General features: G+C 38.6%; 1 protein-coding gene across 1 annotated transcript in view; it reads left to right on the forward strand.

Moving 5' to 3' along the window:
* The first annotated feature begins 618 nt into the window (after positions 1–618).
* The window catches only part of LOC108696242 (PH and SEC7 domain-containing protein 1-like), a 202,059-nt gene continuing 180,123 nt past the window's right edge, over positions 619–22,554 (forward strand). The window contains exons 1-2 of the mRNA XM_018225405.2: positions 619–1,083; positions 21,920–22,140. The gene's annotated coding sequence lies outside the window, so the exon portion shown is untranslated. The remainder of the gene's footprint in view (positions 1,084–21,919; positions 22,141–22,554) is intronic.

Genomic DNA, 22,554 nt, shown 5'->3' on the forward strand with positions numbered 1-22,554 from the left:
TCTTAAACATATCCTGTAGGCCCCCTCACCCAAAAAATCATTATTATTTCATAATTAATTTTAATTAAGTTTCCTTTTAATATAACTTCATCCATAATATATTATGTGTGTGTTCTTTTTAACTTGACTTCATTTATTTATAATAATCTTGGAAATACAGCTATGGGACATGTTATCCAGAATGCTCGGCATCTGGGGTTTTCCGGATAACAGATCTTTCCGTAATTTGGATCTTCATACCTTAACTCTACTAGAAAATCATTTAAACATTAAATAAACCCAACAGGCTGGTTGTGTTTCAAATACGGATTCATTATATCTTAGTTGGGATCAAGTACAAGGTAGTGTTTTATGATAAGAGAGGAAAAAGGAATCATTTTAAAAAATTTGGCTTATTTGGATAAAATGGAGTCTATGAGAGATGGCCATCCGATGATCTGGAGCTTTCTGGATCACGGGTTTCCGGAAATAGAATCCTATAGGTCTTAAAGTTCCTGCTTGTTCTATATGGCACTGTTAGAACTTTTATTTCAGTAATTGCATATTTCTTAGTGCTCACTTGAATAATTATCTCTGTGTGTCCTTGTTTGCATTCAGGTTTCTTATTGGTACAGAGGGTAGCACGTACAAGTACATAGGTTGCCCCTCTTACAAAGGAAAGTCCATTATCTAACCTGCCGCAGTCGAATTGGAAGAAATTAGCTGTCTTGCTTTATGTTCTCAGTAGAGACCTGATGGCTATTTGTTTATGACCTTGCCATCAGCCACCAGGACAAATACACTTCTTCCATCTGCCACCCTGAGTCTTAACTGACAAGACAGGCCCCCTCTACAGTGAACGCAAGCTGACTGGCTGTTGGTGGCGTCCTTCCTTTGAACGACAAAGGATGAGGGAGTGAGGAAAGATTGGGTTTAATCCTGCAGTAGAAGCCTTTTGCTTAACTCTAGCAGCAATGAGATGCTGAATGAATGTAAAGATCCGCTGTGTGTGTCCGGCTCCATGCAGCAAGAAATGTCTCTCTTGTGCGGCTAACGCTGTAAACAAGAAGAGAAGAGAAGGAAAAAATGAGCGTGACACTCATGGTGAGTATTACACTATGCACTATATCTGTTGTTTAATTAGCTCAGCTCTCTCTTCATACAATAGATGCAGAGACAACTGTATATGAGACTAATCATACCCTGTCATAGCCTACTAAATGCTAAATGAATCTGCACCCCCATGTGCCATATTTAAGAATCTAAGTTCAGTTCTCTTTTAGAAAATAGATTCGATTTTTTAGGGCTAATTTCTGATGTATTTCACGTTCCTCTGACAGTTTAATAGTTAATCATGCCTGGTCTCTGTGAAACTCCATCTAATACTTTATTTGGATATCTCTGATTGCGAACTGTAATATTTATTGATGTTGCAACACCCCCTAAACAAAGAGTATTTAATGATGTTGATACACCCCTATGACAAAGAATAGAACACGGCTGCTGAGCAGAATGACAGGCGTAGACATTTACATGGGAATGGGTGCTGCATGTTAAGTTCTCAAACTGGGTATTTTATCATAAAAATTCTATGGAAGAATCTCTGTAATAAAACAGTATATCTTTCAGGAATCTACTTCTGCACCAACGTGAATATTGCAGAGAGCATTAAAAATGGCATTTAGAAAATATACGATTAGGACATATTTTTATATTATCATATGTATCTAATTTATCTTAGTGTTTATTTCTGTATTCTCTAGCTTTAGACATTCTCTCTTCTCTTTAAAGGATCTGTGCCTTTGATTAATAAAAATATTAACATTTGAATATACTGCATTCTATTATCTATCTATGTATTTATCTATGTATTATAAATTAATCTGTTGCTCTATCTATCTATCTATCTATCTATCTATCTATCTATCTATCTATCTATCTATCTATCTATCTATCTATCTATCTATCTACAGTATCTATCTATCTATCTATCTATCTATCTATCTATCTATCTATCTATCTATCTATCTATCTCTCATCTATCTATCTATCTATCTATCTATCTGTCTGTCTGTCTGTCTGTCTGTCTGTCTGTCTGTCTGTCTATCTATCTATCTATCTATCTATCTATCTATTCCTCTCCTATGGCCACCTACCACAATATCAGATTATCACAACATACATTTAACTATTAAACAAAACTTAAGGCCTGTTTGCAGGTATCTACATACTGTATAGTTGTAATCACAAAATAAAATATATAGGTGGTCTTTAAAAACATTATACATTTGCATCTATAGAGACTTATGTATGTATAAATATATGTACACAAAAGGTTGGTAATACCATAATATCTGTTGTTTTCAAGCATCTGTGTCTGAAGTTACAGCATTTGCAGAGAGATCTATTATTCAAACTGTTATAAAAGGAAAGTAGGTTTGTTTGTTGCTGCAGTTGTGCTGCTTATTTCTGATGCTAGGCATATGTTATTTAAAGAGATTTAAAGAGATTTATTGATATCATCCCAATCTGCTTTTTAATTCTGCCCTTCAATCTAATTGCTGTTTCCAGGACTAGCTGCGTGAGCTCAACTGGTGGCTTACTGGTCTGTATTATTGCAAGGCTGCATATTTAGTAATCTGCTACCAATATATAAATAATCCTAACGGACTGCTTAAGTCTTGCCGTTTTGACATTGATGACCATTGCTATCTTATTATAGAAACAATTACAAGACATTAGCAGTTAATAGCAAGTAAATTGACTTTGAGTATTAACAGACGGATTTGCTCTGTACAGATTTGAAAGGATTCTGTTGTAGTGCTTTATTTTTTAACGAAGAAAGCAACATTGTTTGCCGGTAATAATTAACCCTTTACCTGCCTAGGACTCATTGTGTTTGCTTTTGACAGTTAAACCTGTTGATATAACTAATTTTTTTTTGTTATTTCCTGCACTGCTAAGTGCAGAACAGTGAACTTGAAAGCAGTTGAATGGTTCGTCATAGAAATAGTGGGAGGAAAAGGTGGCTAATTAACAGTCACAGACAGTGACAAGAGGGTAGGGGTTGTTCATACAGGGCTTAATAGGGATCATACACAGGTCTGGAAACCTGTTACGGGAGGAACATATCCCATAGACTCTATTTTAAGGAAATAATTCAAATTTTTAGAAATTCTTTCCTTTTTGTCTGTAATAATAGAACGGTACCTTGACCATAATTAAGATATAATTAATCCTTGTTCGAGGCAAACAATCCTATTGGGATAACTTAATGTTTACATTAATTTTTAGCAGACATAAAGTATGGAGATGTAAATTATGGGTCTCTTATCCGGGAGACCCCAGGTCACGAACATTCTGGATAACGGGTTCCATACCTGTACAATTATTAGGGACAGCACTGCAAGCAAAAATGGATGGACAAAATAGAATTGAAATTCTGGGAAGCAATGTTGCATTGTGGGTAAAAATCATGGTGTTTCCCCTAATTTTTTGCACTTTTTAATGAACCGTATTATCTCTATTTCAACAAATGGTACTGATGTCAGGAAGAGGAAGGGCTGATTTTAAAGGTACAAAAAACACAATGATCTAATAAAGAAATAAGCAGACATGTCAACACCCCCAATTTCACAGGAATTACAGCCTCCCATTACCTTATGTCAATCCCCAGTTTTCTTGTGAATTCAATGCACGCATGCGCAGTAAGCAATCAGTGGTCAGTATGTGTAAAAAATCTGCATTTGTAGATGTTATTTATATTCTGGATTGGTAATTTGGATGATGTTATTACTATTAACACATATTTATAAAGCACTAACATAATTCACAGCACTTTAGAATCAATGGGTGTATGCATAGAATATAACAATTTACATACCAAAACAACCAATAACCGCTGTATTTAGGCTAAGACAGTTGGTTTAGTATAGGTATTAGTATGTATATTTTTATTTATGTGTATAGCGTGTATAGATACAGTAGGTCTGTGTAGGTGTGTGTATACAAAGTATCTTAATTCTTTGGAATTCTTTAGGTGTGTGTATACAAAGTATCTTAATTCTTTGGAGCTTTGTTTATCTTTGGCTGAGCTTTCAAAGTAGCAACTTGCTTTTAATATATAACATGCCTTATGGAAACAGTAGTATTTCAGCATTAACATAAAGTTTATTGGATTAACAAAAAATATGCAATCTGCATCATAACAAAATTAGACCAACAGAGATATTACTTAGTTGAGCCTCCTTATGCAAATATAACAGCCTCTAGACGCCTCCTATGATAAGTGTCTGGATTCTGGATGGCGGTATTTGTGACCATTCGGCCATACAAAATCTCTCCAGTTCAGTTAAATTTGATGGCTGCCGAGCATGGACAGCCTGCTTCAAATCATCCCATAGATTTTCGATTATATTCAAGTCGGGGGACTGTGACGGCCATTCCAGAATATTGTGCTTCTCCCTCTGAATAAATGCCTTTTTAGATTTTGAAGTGTGTTTAGGGTCATTTTCTTGTTGAAATATCCAATCCCTAGGTAATTTAAACTTTGTGACTGATGCTTGAACATTATCCTGAAGAATTTGTTGGTATTGAGTTGAATTCATCTGACTCTCAACTTTAACAAGGGCCCCAGTCCCTGAACTAGCCCCACAGCCCCACAGCATGATGGAACCTCCACCAAACCATCAGTCCAAAGCACTTTGTTCTAAAATGACTGTGGCTTGTCTAAGTGAGCTTTTGCATACAACAAGCGACTCTGTTACATACAGATGTTTTTTGTGCAAATTGTGCTGAATTGTAGAACGATGTACAGATACACCATCTGCAGCAAGATGTTCTTTGAGTTGTCTGTAACCATTCACAATCCTCCGCATATGCCGCTCCTGTATATTTCTTGGCCTGCCAGACCTGGGTTTTACAGCAACTGTGGCCTTCCATTTCCTGATTCCATTTCTTACAGTTGAAACTGACAGTTTAAACCTCTGAGATAGCTTTTTGTAGCCTTCCCCTAAACCATGATACTGAACAATCTTTGTTTTCAGATCTTACTCTGAGTTGCTCTGAGGATTCAATGCTGCCACTCTTCAGAGAAGTGTCAAACAGAAACAACTTGCAATTGGCCACCTTAATTAGCATTTTCTCATGATTGGACACACCTGCCTATGAAGTTCAAGGCTTAACGAGATAATCCAACCTATTTGGTGTTGCCAGTAATCAGTATTGAGCAGTTACATGCATTCAAATTAGCAAAATTACAAGGGTACCCAAATTTTTGCACAGCCAGTTTTTCACATAATTGATTTGTTGTCTTTTTTGTTGAAATTGGAGTAAATTATTATGCAGGCTGAGAGGGGTTCCCAAACTTTTTCATATGACTGTATATCAGATATATATATATATATATATATATATATACACATTTATTCATAGTTCTGTAGTATATAGTATCAAAGTGAAAAAGGCCGAAACAGTAGACTTTTGCAATAAAAACTTTCACAATTTTTATAAGACCTGTGAGTGCGGATCTGACTTGCGCATAATATATATATATATCTATATATATATCTATATATACATAAATATAATGTATTTGTCTATATATATATATATATATATATATATATATATATATATATATATAAGGAGACACTGTGAGTTTTGAATAAACCGTTGAATTCTTTTGGAACACGGAGTGCTGGTCCTTTCTACCATTTTTTCATATATAACTACATTTGACCTAGCACCCGGCAAAAAAACGCATGTGAAGGAGTGCGGGTATTTTCTACATTTCTGCTATATATATATATATATATATATATATATATATATATATATATCTATATATATATATGTATACACATACAGTATATGTGTATATATTGTTTCCTTTAGTGTGTCCAACACCAAGTTGTTAATCAAACAGAAGGCTGAGGATTAGACATAACTGAACGGTTGACCTTTCATTTTGCTGTTTGGGAATCAAAAAGAATATTGAATTTATTTAAAGTAATTTTTCAAAAAAGCTTTCCTTGGTTTTATGTAATACCAAATACTGGGCACACTTATGAAACCTGACTCTGACAAGTTTTGTTTTGCCTATAACTTTCCCCTTTCCCATAAGTAGGATCCTTCTAGTTCACCACTAGGTTATTAGCACAAGGTTCCAAAAGGACCCATAAGGAAAAAATCCAATCGTGTATATTTAAAAAGTTTGCACTATATTTTAAAGTGCCATGTGTCTGCTTTATACTAAGTGCCACATGTCTGTTAAAAGTCCACTGACAGCAAAAATAGAAAGGCTATTTTCAATGCCCACCTCTATGTCATCATAAAACAAGTTAAAAATCAAAGGGCCAAGAACAGACCCCTGTGTTCCACTAACAACATTGGTCCAATTAGAAAATGTTAGTTTACCATAACTCTTTATAATCTATCCTTCAGCCAGTTCTCTATCCAAGTACAAATACTATGTTCCAATGGAATGGCCATCTCCCATAGATTGCATTTTAATCAAATAAGTCACATTTTTAAAAACGATTTGCTTTTTTTGCTCTTATAAAAAAACAGTCTCTTGTATTTGACCCCAATTATAATATTATTAATCCTTACTGGTGGCAAAACAATCCAATTGAATTTATTAAATGTTTAAATGATTTTTTATAGACTTAAGGTATGGTGATCCAAATTAAGGAAAGATGCCTTATCAAGAAAATCCCAGGTCCACCATTCTGGATAACAGGTCTCATACCCGTACTGATGTCACTGATGTCAGACTAACAGGTCTATAGTTCAAGCTATAAATATCATCCCTTTTTAAATAGGGGCACCACATTAGCAATTCACCAATTTCTAGGCACCATGCCAGACCTGAAAGATTAAGTAACGCGGTTTGGCAATACTAGAGCTCTTGTAGTACCCTGGAATTAATACCATCTGGTCCTAGACCTTTGTTTACCTTTATATGTCCTAGTCTCTTTTGAATTTCCTCCTGAGTCACCCACGAAACAGTAGTTATATAATTATATTTTTATATTATATATATTACTTATAATTACTCTCCTTCACGCAACCTTCGCTCTGCTTCTGATCTTCGCTTGCTTCTCCTCTCATCACTTCTGCCCATTCTCGTCTACAAGACTTCTCTCGGGTTTCTGCTTTTCTCTGGAACTCTCTGCCTCGAGCTGTAAGACTTTTTCTTTCTTTCCAAACTTTCAAGCGCTCCTTAAAGACCCACCTCTTTAAAGCACCTTAATTAATCAATCATTGCTGTGTCATAAATCACTAAATTGTTTCTAAAATCCTAATGTCTCGATTGTACCCTAACCTTTAGTTTGTAAACTCTAATTTTTAGGGCCCTCTAATCCTATTGTACTCTGTAACCCTTGTTTGTTATCTACCATTTATTCCCTGTTTGTTATAACTAAGGTAAAGCACTGTGTATCTTGTCGGCGCTATATAAATAAATGATTATGATGATATCATTAGAATTGGCTCTATTTTCTGCTTTTAACCTGCTCTCATCAACCAAATGACCACCTTTGAATAATAAAGGCCCTGCCCCTTCTTTCTTATTTTTTTTTACTCTTTTACATTTTTAAACAATACTTTTGGATTAAGTTTTCTCTTCAATACCCTTGACTTATTATAGCTTATCTAATGTCTTAATTCATGCTAGGGTATACATGCTCCAATTTCAGGGCTAGGGTATACATGCTCCAATTTCAATTGGTCTCTTTCTCTCTTTACTATAAATCTAAGTTCTGTGTCTCCCCATCACTTACTCTAACATAATAATTATGAGATAGAATGGTTGCATTCTGTCCAAAAGTGACAAATAGAAGTAGATGTCTAGCATTTCAATGCTCACATGCTTGTTTGTGCAACATAACCCATACAACATGAACATATAAGAAATTAAATATCACTAATAAATGTAAGAAATCAATATAATTTTAGTTGCATCTCATTTCCCTGCAGTAGGTTACTATATCAAATTGTTAATAAAACCACAGTTTTGGCATGAGAGGCATAGAAATGTTCAAATGGGGTTTTCTAGAAATCTTTATATTAAATCTGTGCTAGGTTATATAGCATGCTATACCAGATAATTGCTTACCACAGTGATATGCAGACAACAGGTAATCAGTAAACACTTTAGACATAGAGGGGTCATTTAAAGGGTGGTTCACCTTTACATTAACATTTGGTATGTTATAGAATGGGCATTTCTAAGCAACTTTTCAACTGGTCTTGATTATTAATTTTTACAGCTTTCTATTCTTTCCAGTTTTCAAATGGAAAAACAAATGCTCTGTAAAGCTGCAAATGTATCGTTATTGCCACTTTTTATTATTTGTCTTTTTATTCAGATCATCTTATATTCATATTCCAGTCTCTTTTTCAAATCAATGCATGGTTGCTAGGGTAATTTTGGCCCTAGCAACCTGATTGCTGAAATTGCAAACTAGAGAGCTACTGAATAAAAAGCTAAATAACTCAAAATCTACAAATATGAAAATATGAAAACCAATTGCAGAGTGTCTAGTAATACCACTCTCTACATCATACTAAAACTCAAAGGTGAACAACCCCTTTGATAGGATTGACCCATATTTTCGAATAGTCTTGCATAACCCTTTGGCTTGTAAATAAGTCATGGCAAAGGGTATTCTCCTCTGTGTTCTTTCCCCTAGTTGTCAATAGACTTCCCCTAAAGTACTGAATACCAGCCATACTGGGCACTGGTCCCTTGTTTCTGCAAATAAAGGTATGGGATCCGTTATTCAAGACAGATCAGAATTATGGAAAGGCCATCTCCCATAGACTACGTTATAATTAAATAATCCAAATTTTTAAAATGTATTTCCTTTTTCTCTATAATAATAAAACAGTACCTTGTACTTGATCAAAACTAACATATAATTAATTCTTACTGGAAGTAAAACCAGTTTATTGGGTTTATTTAATGTTTACATGATTTTCTAGCAGACTTAAGGTATGAAGAAGCAAATTATGGAAAGATCCCTTATCTGGAAAACACCAGGTCCCGAGCATTCTGGATAACAGGTCCCATACCTGTACTACTCAATCTAAAGTAATTTATAGATAAAATGTTTTGCAGGATGGAACATAGAAGGGATGTTATAGGCACTCATAAGAATAAGGGGTCCGTTTACTAAAGTGCGGTAAATCTGACTTTAAGTTTCCGCATGTTATCGCTGAGAATATTTTTACGCCAGAATATTCGCAGCGACTAAGTTTACTAAACAGCGATGCGCTCAGAAGTCATTGCGATCACTTGCGGTAACTACGTTAAGGAACTAGCTTACGTTAGCGGTAATTTTAGCGAGTTGCGAATTTTCTGGCGAAAAATTACGTTTTTGCGAATATTTATGCTATAAAATAGTCTTGTTTTATGGCGGTTATTATGGCAATTTTTACTGTGACATTTATGGCCAGAAATGCATCTTCAAAACTCATAAACTTTATTGACTGATGATTATACCATCCAACAACATCACCAGCGTGACACCAATCAAACATGTATGCATCATATAAACCCTTCTGCCAATAGAATCATAGGAAATGATACCAGTCAATCTCTTTGCTTCATAGAAATGCACAGTTTAATGTAGCCAATCACAATGAAACCAAAAAAGTGTAGAGGCCGACGAATCCTTGGACTGTAATGCCGCTGCCAATAATACGACTCTGAGCTGAAACTGCTGCTGTTGCACCAGATAGAAGCAGAAGCCAAAACATCCTGTCAGCAATAGCTACAGATCTGTCTCCTGTCAGCAAAGAATGATGGGTAAAAAAAAAAACATTATTATGGGATATTTCCTGCCCCTTGAGAATTTTCTGGCGGAAAAAATACTTTTACGCCACTTCATAGGTGGCGGTAAAAGTTTGTGAATATTCTGGCGTTAATTTTGTCTTTAGCACATTTCGCTGTTTAGTAAACCATGCGTTAATGTGTACGTAGCGTTATTTTCAGCAAATGCGATAACTGGCGAACAATTATTCTTGCGCAAGAAAATTCGCAAATTTATATTTACCGCAGGTTAGTAAACTGGCGATAACATATTTGGCGAAAATTCTGTCTATATATTGTGCGAATATTTTTAACGCACTTTAGTAAACGGACCCCTAAGCCTCTTAAAATGGTAGGAAATGATTTGCAAGCCATGACCTTTAAGTATTGGTTATATCCACATTGCATATAACTGTCTCTTCATGTTCTGCTGTGGAAATTAGTGTTTTCCCTGAGATGTGGATAGTTCCTGCACTATGCACTGTCTAAAAAAAATTGCTCCTGGCTTTAAGAAGGAGAGTGCTAACTAAAATATGTCTCCCCAACAGATGCAAGGGGTGTTTGGGGATATTGGGCAATATATATATCTAAATTATTTGAGTTTGGACTCACATAATTTAAGATCAAATAATTATATCCTATTTGTATCGTGTTTTTATCAACCAGCAACTCGTAGGGGCACATTTATCAAGGGTCGAATATCGAGGGTTAATAAACCTTCGAATTCGACCCTCGAATTTAAATCCTTCGAATTCGAATATCGAATTCGAAGGATTTAACGCAAATCCTTTGATCGGTCGGTCGAAGTAAAAATCGTTCGATCAAACGATAAAATCCTTCGAATCGAACGATTTTAAGCGATCGATCCAAGGATTTTTCTTCGATCAAAAAAAGGTTAGGAAAGTGCTGGGGAAGGTTCCCATTGGCTAACATTGTACCTCGGTAGGTTTAAACCGCCGAAGTATGTAGTTGAAGTATTTTTTAAAGAGACGGTACTATCGAATGGTCGAATAGTCAAATGATTTTTAGTTTGAATCATTTGATTCCTATATAAGGTCACTCTCCATTTTCACCTTTGCTTAATTTTTTCCTTTTTTTTTTATAATAATGCTTTTATCTATATTAGATGATTTTATATATTATAAGTCTTAATTCAGGGTTGGTGAGTTTACGATAAGTCCTTGACATAGAATTATAAGACCAAGGTCTTTTACATTCTGTAGTTGAGTGTTCAATACACGTTCAAAGCTTTATTATCAATAAGTGGATCAAACATACATTTTCTATTGTAACTTCATAGGAACATTGACTATAGAGTTGCATTGTATGGTATTATCATTATAATGAAACCATAGTTCAACCTCAAGTTCCTTATGAGCTTGAAAACATTTAACTTAAACAAGCCACTGCCATGTCAAATTTTTATCATTTAGAGACCCTTACTGATAATGTATATTGTTAGGTCCAATCGGGAAGACCAGTGCCCAAGCCAGACATGCAGACCAGCAACCCAAACTGCACCCACCACCTAATATGTTCCCCTACCTAGACCCGCTACCTGACCCACCTGCGAATAGTTCTCTTACCTTCCAACGTGGGTCCCAGGAAACAGGAAGGAGTCTAATCAGGGGACAAATTATGCACTAACCACAGGGGATGATGGGATGGATCAATCCCATGCCGTAGCCAGGTACCGAGACAGGTTACCCACAGACTACCTGCATGGTAAGGGAATATGAAATTTCTGCCCAAAACTCAACCACTTTGTGGGTTTTGTGCAGGTACCCGACCCGATGCAGGACTCTGCCTTGCGGACATTTGGCTGAATCTTTGTAGTAATTACTGCTTGAGAAAGGGCTTAAATGTGGGGGTGACCGATATGTACTCCTAGGCAGTAACCCATAGCAAACAATCAGCAAAGTGTTCTGTATGCTCTGCAGTTTTGGGTGTGCGTTGGTGTCATATCTTGTGGGAGCAAGCGCCACAGCTGAAATATACACAAGCCTAAGAAGATATCTCACCGCATACTGCAACAGCGTTCTCATAACTAGCATCAGAAAAAGAATTGCACTGAAGAAGAAACAGATCTTTTGCTCACTCTGCGTGCAAAGGAAATCAATAGGGTTTGAACAGCCGCCATATCTGCTTGGTGAGGATCAATGATTAAGGCTATTTACATCCAGGCTGATATAGTAGCAGGGGCTGCTTCGATTTTTCTGTCCTGCAGTGACTTTGGTGGATACTTTCCTTAATCCTTCATTAGTACAATTTGTAACATATATCAAGAATGCCAATTATCTCTTTATTACAGTCTAATAATTTTGGTTAAAACATTTACTGCAGACACAAATAAATACAAATACTATATATATATATATATATATATATATATATATATATATATATATATATATATATATATATATATATATATATATATATATAACAGTGTTGTGTAATTGCTGTTAGCTCGTCAAGATTTTTCATTCTAGTCAGACCTTGCTTCTGAGAGTTGCATTATATCACGTCTGTCTTTAGTGCACATACACTGTGAATGCTGATGCAGTGGCTTTTCTAGAACTTACTGTAGCTGAACATGCTCATGGTCACATGGAACAAGTGAAGTTCAGTCAACTGTATTTTGAAACCTATTGTTGGATATGATGGAAACTGAGCTTCACCAGAGTATGATTAAAAAGGCAGCTAAACAGGAATTCCTATCAATGCTTGTCTTTTTCCCGTGAGTATCATTCATGTATCCTTCTCTTATTTTTAAAGTACAGCAAGACGTCTTGACATGGAAATACTGAAATGAGCTGGTCATCGGGTTCTTACTGTGTGGGTGGAGGGTTTTGTCAATGTGTGGCTTTTCTAGTTCAAGCTCAAGCAACATTCTATGCATTTCATACAACTGGACGGCACTATGATTAAAAACGGCTGCAGTAAAACTCAAGCAACAATCCCCTTCTGTAATTAGTCAATATGCCGGGTGAATGGCAGCTTAGAGTTGTTGTGGCACAGTAAGAGCAGTCGAAACCCTGTTAAATGGCATCACAATGCCTTTCAAGTAAAAAAGAACTTTAAAGAGCATGTCTAAAATTACTTTTGCCTTTTCTGGAGTGCTGCTTTCCATAACAGCAACACGCCAATAGACACAAAGTCCAGTGCATATCCATATGCCAACAATTAATGCTCTTTCTTATAACTGGCAAAATATTTATGGTTACTTTTGCAAAGGCTACAAGAAAAGCAGAAGTGCTCTCTTTGCTAAAAAGCCTTTGTTTGACCTCCATTTATTTTACCGCCTTCAAGTCAAATAAACCCCCCTGGTTGCTAGGCAACATAGGCGAGACTGAAACTGCAAATTCTCGGTAACATCTTCATATGAATTAGTGGAATAGAGTGATGGATTATAATTATGCATTTACCTTTTATATTTATATTAGACAAATGAAAATAGAATGTCTAGTGACCCTTTAAATGAACAGTTTAGAGTAAACATAAAAACGGGTAAACAGAGAGCTGCAAACAAGGAAGTTGGGTTCTGGCTATTTTGTTAAACTAAATAGTTCCTTTAAGTGCATTTACAGTAATCTACAGAATTTCAGAATTTCTAACTCAACCTTTCTTTGCTGGTCCTCCTGAGCATTTTGTAATTCATACTGCATTGATATGTTACCATGGCCCATCACATATGTAATGTGCTGGTCAGCCTAAAATGTTTGGCATGTCCAGACTACCAAAATATTTATTGCTAGACTTGTCCCCTTAGCCACTAACCTGTGTGATTAGCAATGGGTTTCCAATTGGGCCGAGTCACAGCTAGAGTTTTGTCTTGGGGTGTTGTTGGTGACCCACACATCAGAGGGGGAAAGGGGATAGCTGTAAGCAAGCAAGCAATTCCACATAAATTGAGTAATGGGGTAATGGGAGTTAGCACTAGCAAATGTGGTACAGGTATGGGACCTGCTATTCAGAATGTTCTGGACTTTTCCAGATAATGGATCTTTCCATAATTTGGATCTTCAAAATTACTGTACTGTACAAGAAAATCATTTTAACATTAAATAAACCCAATAGGCTGGGCTTGCCTCCAATAAGGCTTAATTATATCTGATCAAGTTTGGATCAAGTACAAGGTACTGTTTTATTATAACAGATAAAAAGGAAATTGTTTGTAAAAATCTGGATTATTTGGATAAAATGGAGACTACACTTTACCGTAATTCAGAGCTTTCTGGATAACGGCTTTCTGGATAACGGGTTTCTGGATAACAGATCCAATACCTGTACTGTGACAGGTAGATGGCCTGTAATGCCCTGATGTTATGCATCTGAACCTTAATTAACAATGTATGAAGTAATGCCTTTAAAATGTGTCAGCATTATTGCAGATGGACTTAATTATGGATTTGCATTTTTAAGTTTGTGTTTGCTTTATCTTTCCCTGAGCAAGGATATATGCAAAAGTTCTACAGTGTATCTCTGAAACCATGCTGCTTTACAGACAGTCTGGTACATTTCTGTACAGTTCAGGTCTAATTATTGTGTCAGAATTCCAGCCACCATAAATGTAGCAGAGTTCTGCTATTCTTATTAGAGCTATTGTTATATATATAATAGCCTTTGTCATGGAACTGTGGGATATATTGTATAACAAGAAAATATGTCAGTATTTTTATAATACACCAGGGCTGTCCAACCAAACGTTGTGCCGTAAGAAAAACTCTTTTGACCTTACCCCCACCAACAATTAATGTCCCTGCCTTATTAACCCTTTTAAGTGGGGGGATTCACAGTTTTCTCTTGCCTAGATTGGGGGACACAGGCACCATGGGGATGAAGATCCTGTTGCTGAAGGATGGACACTAACAGGTTAAAGAAGCTCCTCCTCCTGCACTGGGCTTTATCCCCTGCCTACTTCCTGAACCCTCAGTTTTACTTTAGTGTCCTCAGCAGGAGGACGGATACTTGCTGGCTGGAAGCGGTGATGCAGATCTATTCAAGCGCCATGCCAGTAGTGGGGGCCTGAGTTACCTTTTCCTGAGCCTCCCCCAGCCTAAGAAAAAGAAAATCTCTACAATTGTGTGCCCTTATTGCCTTCCCGTTCCACGGAGCTCTGCAGGCTGAAGCTCCCTTACCACCCCGGGGCTGCTGGTTCCCTCTCTATGGAGGCTGCACTAGTAGCCCAAAATGGGGGTACCACACTAACTCAGGGCATGGATGGCTGGCACCAAATGGTAAGTGATTTTACCATCACCAAAACCCTGCCCACTGGTTTGTCCGCCCGCTCTGACCAGATATAGTCTGCCTAAGTCAGGAAGGTTGGCAGGAGTGCAGCAGGTGGCTAGGGGAGCTTTGCTGTGCTTCTGTCCCAAACTAGTCTTACCAGCCACCATCTTGATTATGGGCATCCTATATGGAAGATTCACGCGGCGCCCATCTTGCTCACTGGACTCTCCACTAGCTCGCGTCTTCTGGTGAGTTGTGCACACGTCACTGGCGCCATCTTGGGAACACAAGCAGGATATTGCACAGCTCAGAAATAGCACCCCTGAACACCTAGAGGAGCAGGAGGAATCAGGTTAAGAGGGGCAGGTGCTGTCCGGGGAAGAGTCAGATCAGGAGCCGGACGCACCTAGATCGCAAAGGGAAGTAGAAACCCTGATTCAAGCTGTGTTGCAAACATGCAAGATACTTCGGCTACCGCCGAACCAAGCAAGACTTTCTTCAAGAAGCAGAAAAAGACTTCTTATGTGTTCCCAGCTTATGAGCAGCTGGATGATATAATTAAAGCACAATGGAAGGCACCGGACCACAAGGTTCAATTCTTAAAGCATTTCACACAGACATATCCATTTCCACAAAAATCGAGCTCTGGTCATCCCCACCAACTGTGGACTCCCCAGTATTGCTTCTATCCAAGACCAAAGCCATACCTCTGGCAGACGCAGCATCCTTTAAGGACCCCATAGACAGGCGTCTGGAGGGTTTCTGTAAAGCCATATTTTTAGCAGCAGGAGGAGCCCAACAGCCTATCTTCACCGCGGCATGGGTGTTGAGAGCAATGGAAATCTGGGTTGAGCAGGTAGCACAACTCATTGGGTCAGAGGACCCATCTACAGATCTTCTACTGTCAGATCTGTGACGCAGCACTAGACATGGCAAAGCTAATTGCCAGAGCATCCATCTATTGCAGCCAGAAGTTTTCTATGGCTAAAGACTTTGTCAGCAGACCTCACTGGTTAGTCTCCGATTCATAGGAAAACAGCTGTTTGGGGCAGAACTTGACAAAATAATGTCACAAGCGACCGGGGGCAGGAGTACATTAGTGCCACAAAATAGACCCAAACTTTCAAGAGAAGACCATTTCTATGGCCCTTTCACCGAGGCCAAAGGCAGAGAATGGAAACAGAGAAGCACCAGTCATCTGGTCATCCCAGGTTTCCAGCTAAGCAGGGACATTATTAGTCCACAACAAGAAATACTACCAAATCCTCACAGGAAAAGTCTACCTCCACAAGAAGGAGTGATACCCCCGAAGGTTTTTTTTAGTCGACCGCCTAAGAAACTTTTGGGAGGTGTGGGAACAGAAGGTCCAGGACCCCCAGGGTGCTTAAGATAGTGACCCAGGGTTACCTCATTGACTTTGTACAGATCCACCACAGACATTCTTTGTGTTACGCCTCCCCTCAAGGGAGCCAAAACGCTCAGCATATAGAGGAATTCTTCACAACTTCTCAAATTCGGAATCATACAGCAGGTCCCTCCCCAAGACAGAGGTCAAGGTTTTTACTCCAACCTCTTCATCGTCCCCAAGAAAGATTATACCTAGGAATACCTAAGACTGACACTGGACACATCCAGGGGAAAAGCCTTTCTTCCCCCAGCCAAGCACATGCTATTGACCATTCAGAAGGAGAGATACATACCCTTACAGGTAGCCATGAGAGCATTGGGAACAATGGTAGCATCATTCCCTGCTTTACCATATGCGCAACTACACACAAGACCACTGCAAAGACTAAACCTACAGCATCAGAGAAGGATTCACAGAGAACTGGACCACAAGATACTTGTGACAAGTCCAGTTCGGGCTTCGATGACATGGTGGCTTTCACCACTGACACTGCAATCGTGAAAGCTCTTCCCCACCCACTCGTGGACGGTAGTAACGACAGACGTGGCTAGGGAGGCATCCTAGAACACCACACAGTTCAGGGCAGATGGAGCTCAGGAGCAAGGTCTCTCCCCATCAACATCCTAGAACTAAGGGTGATTTGGCTCTCACTGTCCCATCGGACAAACAACCTGAGGAGTCGATTGGTATGAGTACAATCAGATAACATGACAGCAGTAGCCTACACAAATTACCAGGGAGGCACAAGAAGCTACACAGCTCTGGCAGAAGCACAAATGATCCTTCAATGGGCAGAGAAGAATGTACCAGCCATCTCCGTGGTACACATCCCAGGAGTAAACAATTGGGAAGCAGACTTCCTCAGTCAAGAGACAGTAGATATGGGCAAATGGAGCCTGCACCCGGAAGTATTTCAGGAGATAGTGGCACAGTTGGATATACCAGAGGTTTGTCTGATGGCATCACGCTATAACAACAAGCTGGCAATATGCCAATATAAGTAGACGCACTAATAGCACAATGACCATTTCACTGTGTTTCCACCTCTGGCCTTGCTTCAAAGAGTCATCAGAAGAATAAAGGAAGAGCGAGTAGAGGCAATACTGGTAGCCCCATTCTGGCCACACAGGCCCTGGTTAGCAGAACGCATGAGGCTAGCAGCAATCAAGGGAGGCCTGTTATCACAGGGATCGATATTCCACCTGAAGTGGGTTCCAAAAGAGGCCATAACTACCTTACTAAAGGCCAGAAAGCCTGTATCAGCACGTATTTACCACAGCGTATGGAAAACTTTCATTTCATGGTGCAAGAACAACACCAAGGATATTCAAATCCTAGATGAGGGAAACATACTGCTTTTTCTACAGGAGGGATTGGATAAGGGCCTGGCCCTCAGTTCATTGAAGGTTCAGGTGTCAGCTCTCTCCATCTTCTTCCAACAGCAGCTGGCGTTGCGACCTAACATCAAAACATTCCTACGTGGTGCCCTTAGACAGGCTCCTCCATACCGCCACCCAGTTCCTCCTTTGGACCTCGATCTCATTCTATCCACAATGCAGGATCGACCATTGGAACCCCTTGAGGATATTCCATTACCTACCTTAATGGTTAAGGCAGCTTTTCTATTAGCCATCACTTCAGCCAGACAAGTGTTTGAACTTACAGCCTTGTCATGTAAACCTCTGTTCACAGTATTCCATGAGGATAAAGTACTAAAAACAACGCCAGATTTCCTTCCGAAGGTGGTATCGGAATTCCATATTAATCAGGACATGGTGTTTCTGTCTATCTGTCCACATAGCAAGACGCTGATAGAGAAGAAACTTCACACACTGGATGTGGTTCGCACTCTATAGGCATACATTTCAGTGACTAAGAGTATAAGGAGAGTGGATAGACTGTTCATCTTACCTGAGGGACCTAGCAAGGGCCTTCGGGCATCTAAAGCTACAATCTCAAGATGGATCAGGACAGTCATCCTCAGAGCATACACAGCCTACAAGAGTAGGTCTCCACCCTCTGGAATCCGATCTCACTCAACCAGATCCCTCAGAACTTCTTGGGGGATGCGCTACCAATTTTCCATTGAACAGGTTTGTAGGGCTGCAGTGTGGTCCTCAGCATACACTTTCTCCAGATTCTACAATATACATACCTTCTCCTCAGCAGAAGCGAGCTTTGGGAGAAAGGTGCTACAGGCAGTTGTTACCTGAGCAAAAGGGTTTAAGTTCCGCCCTCATGGATAGCTTTGGGAGGTCCCCATGGTGCCTGTGTCCCCCAATCTAGGCAAGGGAAAAATAGAATTTTTACTGTTAAATCCTTTTCTCTTGTCCTACATTGGGGGCGACAGGCTCATGAGAGCCGGGAAGCACATATTAAAATATTTATAAGGGGGTGAGGGTTCCTCCTTTATTCGCAAGTTGGTTATAGTAGGGTTGTCCTTCCTTCTTTGGCCCAAAAACTGAGGGTATAGGAAGTAGGCAGGGGATATAGCCCAGGAGGCTTCTTTAACAGTTTAGTGTCCATCCTCCGGCAACAGGATCTTCATCCCCATGGTGCCTGTGTCCCCCAATGTAGGACAAGAGAAAAGGATTTAACGCTAAGTACAAAAATCTATTTTTCCTGTCTCTATGTACAAGTACCAAATGTATGCCTACATTCTGGACATTTGGGTAAAGATGAGAAAAGAGAACATGCTATGGCTTACTGCATGTGTGGCATGGGACACACTGGTGGACTACAAATGAGTTTTTGGGATTTGACTATTGTTGAGATTATTTGCTGGCCATACTAGGCAAACACATATTTTCTGATAACAAAATGGCTTACAAAGTACAGATATGCAGGTCAAGAAAAAACTCAACCTACACCCAACCCTAACCCTCAAAACCCTAACCTGCAAAATGTTGCCATTGTAGGACTGGCACCTTACCTGCACCCACGTGTTTTCGCTGTGCATTCTACTTCTGTGCATGCCTCTGGTTCCAAACCACAGAATCTTTGGGAGCAGTGGAGGTGTGAACTTCCCCAGTCTGACCCACACCCAACCCTAACTGGCAATGGTTGCCCATATTGTAACCTGCCCAATCAGTGGTCAACCAGCGGGTCACCTCGGGTTTCTTCTGGTCAACCCGCACCTCACTATTACAAAGCTAACAATTAGGATTTACATTTAATCCTTATTAAAAAGGTTTAAAACCAAATTAAAGCAAATTAATCATTCATAACCTCCTTTCTAGGTAGGGGATTCCACTATTTGGCTGACCTTAAGTAAATAAATATGCTATTCTGATGGCAAAACCTCCTTTTCTCACATTGAATGTTAACTTTACTGTTCTTGGGAAGAAATGCATAGCTGCTTCTTTACCAAAGAAAGCAGACCATGCTGCACCTTCTTATATTTTTCTCCTGCATTGGTTGCAGAAATGATCTATCCAGGCATTTCCATCCTATTTTATATATTTTATATATTTCTGTCTTTATATTATTGACTCACAGGGATAAAAAGAATTGTTTTACTGCTTCAGAAATGAGTTATTCACTCTCCTCTTTTACCTTTTCATTCTGCCCCCACACTCGCCGATTTAGAATCAGCTGGCACTGTAGAAAAGGGTTACTGGCTTTTCCCTGGTTTAAATTGTGCTGCAGTTTCTGTGTATGCCAGTTTGAAGTGACATATAAGATATGTCTAATTTTCTTTAACTAAAATATAGTAGCTAGATCTCCTAGCACAGAAGAGAACGTGTTTTCTGCATAAGATGCCAACTACTACAGATTGATGTTTTTGTTAAGGATTTTAACGTGTTCCACTGTTGTCAACAATGACCAAACTGTAGTTACATTGTAATGCAGACAACTATCAAATCAGTCAGATCAGTACAATTTCTCCATATGCATGTGTGGCCAATTATAAATCCCTGTATAATGAAAAAATAAAAAAGGATTTAGGCTCTTCAGGCTCTAAAGTGAGCCAAATCGTTTAACAATAAATCCTTGTTTTTCATTAAAACCCGAGAGTGCTGGACTTTGTACTATGGTGTGACATCCAGTTCCACAGCACCTGGGCTAGGTCAATAAGTCAGTGGGATGTGTGTTGATCCTATTGGACCGTTTGAAACTAATTCAGACTTTTAAAGATTTTTGTGGTGGTTTTTTCGCTAGGAATTGTCTGGAAATTACATTTTTTAGTGCATTATTTACCTATCATACTTTTTTTTATTCTGATCTTTTAATAAATTCCTTGACATTCGTAGTTTTAGAGTTTGTGAGTATTGTCGTGGTTTAAAAAACCTCTAAAACCACTAAAATCCGACCTCCACGTGTCTGGTTACATAGTTACATAGTTAAATCAGGTTGAAAAAAGACAAAGTCCTTCAAGTCCAACCCCTCCAAATAAAAACCCAGCATCCATACACACACCCCTCTCGACTTTCACATAAATTCTATATACCCATATCTATACTAACTATAGAGTTTAGTATCACAATAGCCTTTGATATTATGTCTGTCCAAAAAATCATCCAAGCCATTCTTAAAGGCATTAACAGAATCAACCATCACAACATCACCCGGCAGTGCATTCCACAATCTCACTGTCCTGACTGTGAAGAACCCCCTACGTTGCTTCAAATTAAATTTCTTTTCTTCTGGTCTAAAGGGGTGGCCTCTGGTACGGTGATCCACTTTATGGGTAAAAAGGTCCCCTGCTATTTGTCTATAATGTCCTCTAATGTACTTGTAAAGTGTAATCATGTCCCCTCGCAAGCGCCTTTTTTCCAGAGAAAACAACCACAACCTTGACAGTCAACCCTCATAATTTAAGTCTTCCATCCCTCTAACCAATTTAGTTGCACGTCTCTGCACTCTCTCCAGCTCATTTATATCCCTCTTAAGGACTGGAGTCCAAAACTGCACTGCATACTCCAGATGAGGCCTCACCAGGGACCTATAAAGAGGCATCCCTTGAGTTAATGCCCTTTTTTATGCAAGACAGAACTTTATTGGTTGGTTTTAATATTTCAATAAAAGTTACATTTTAGTGCCTTGACAGCACATTTTTAAAGGACTTGGTACCTAGCACCTCAACTGGTTCATTGGGTGGGAACAGAGACAATTTGTATGATAGTCTTTTGTCTCATTTGAAATTTTGTTTATACCTCTTGTCCCAAGTTGAAGAGTCATAAGCATTAGCCTGTTCTTTATACTATGCACTCAATTTTGGTATAAAGCTGTGTATAAAAAAAATAAGGAGTCTGTTCTTATATTTTTTTTTTTGTTAGATTTTTATTCTCAGAACTGTATTCAACATCTTCTCACAGTAAATGAGATGTCACATTTAAACTTTGCATTATCTGTAATAGAAACTTTTAACTAAAGAGAAGTCTTTACGTGTCCTTGTTTTCTTCCCTAACATAACGTACTGTGAATGTCTGTATCCTTGGGGAAAGCTGAATAGGTTTCTCATTCACTTCTCTGTTCCTTAGGATATATTTCAGTCTAACCTTGGTCAGATGTCACAATCCATCAAAGCTGATCCTCACTGAGCACAGAGGAGCCCTGTTTGGTGCTGGAAATCTGGCAGGACCTTCTGTTTGTTCCACCGGATTAAAGTGTATTCCCTTTTCAGCAGAAAAGGTTCATCACGTGTTGAAGGGGATTTACAGGGCAGTGACTATTTCTCACTTCCCATGAATGAAACTGAAAGGTATGAATACTGATGGTTTTGAAACTCTCAAATACAATGTAACAGGAAACTCTCATTATAATCAAAATGTTTTAGCTGAACCTAAAATTCAAGTGTTATGCTGATCAGAATTGGATAGACAGAGCTAAAAATCGGTTTCTACTTGCATGGAGAATTATATTTCCATTAAAAACAGCAGTATTGTGACTGCTAGTGACAAGCATTTCAAACGGAATATTATTGTCTGCCCAAGATCTATATTTACTTTTCCTGAAAACATATGTATTCTGTTGATTCTGACAAGGAGAGGTAAAGCTGCCCAGAGAATAAAATTATCTAAAATATGTTCTGTCATTTAGGATTTTGATCTAATAATCAAAGGTGTTTCTCAGATTTCTCCTAGCTATAATTTCTGTTGTGTACACTGTACCATGT

Source organism: Xenopus laevis, chromosome 7L (genome assembly GCF_017654675.1).
Source record: "Xenopus laevis strain J_2021 chromosome 7L, Xenopus_laevis_v10.1, whole genome shotgun sequence".
NCBI lineage: Eukaryota > Metazoa > Chordata > Amphibia > Anura > Pipidae > Xenopus > Xenopus laevis.